Below are 1,014 nucleotides of genomic sequence, written 5' to 3'. Positions count from 1 at the left end.
GCCCTGCTCTGGCTGAACTTTCTACATTTTGCTATTTTTCAAAATTACTGAACCAGCTCTAAATGTATATAGACATATGCTTTAGCCCATATCTAGTATATCTTACGCTGATATTGTCTTTAATAAATTCTTAAGGTTTTGAAATGCTCAACTGTCATTTAGCTTTTATATTTTTGCACTTTATTTTCCTAACAATGATTGATTTACCTATTAGCTAAGAGTGAAGCAAATGGCTAAACGAACTAATGCACTTTATTGTAAGTTTATGTGAGAAAGCATGCTTGTGTGATGGGTCGTACTTGGAAATACTTTATTTATCGCTTGTGTGATATATTATGTATCATTTATGTCATATGTCTTCCTTTCACTCTCTCTGCCTCTTTCCTTTATTATCAAAATTGTCATCATTAAGCTTTATCTTTATCATCGCTATCACTATCATTGCTCTTCTTGGGTGCAGAGACTCCTACTCCTTATTGGTACAAAACGTACAGCACACGGCGATAGATCGCACAAAGTAACGTACAGGAATAATGCTGAGCGTAGCCAGGAAGGGCCCGGGACAGGGGCCGAGGGCTGGCTGGTGCTGTTCAGGGAGTGGTGACGGAAGGCGTTCTGCCCTGTTCCTTCGTTCAGGACTCAGGGCATCTTTATTTTCCCTTAACCCTCGAGCGGATGGCAATATGACGCAATTGATGTTATGTCAAGGAAATCACATAAATACTAACATTGCCAAATGAGCAATTTTTTTATTCTTTCTCTTTGTGGCGAGAGATCTCTGTCTTAATGATTCTGTGGATTCTAAATGTTAATAGAAAGGGGTATGAGAATTCTGAGAATTTAGGGAATATTTAAGTACGACAGATCACTCACTCAGGCATCAGTTATATCTGTTGATCCAACATTTTTGAAGCAGGAAATCACAGAAACTGCTTATTCAGTCATAATTCAGTGTGCAACTGAAAATAAACGGTTTCCTATACTAATAAACAAACAATAACTGTGTTCAGACTG

This window comes from Penaeus monodon, chromosome 15 (assembly GCF_015228065.2).
Source record: "Penaeus monodon isolate SGIC_2016 chromosome 15, NSTDA_Pmon_1, whole genome shotgun sequence".
In the NCBI taxonomy this organism is placed as follows: Eukaryota; Metazoa; Arthropoda; class Malacostraca; order Decapoda; family Penaeidae; genus Penaeus; species Penaeus monodon.
This window is presented reverse-complemented; position numbering follows the sequence as displayed.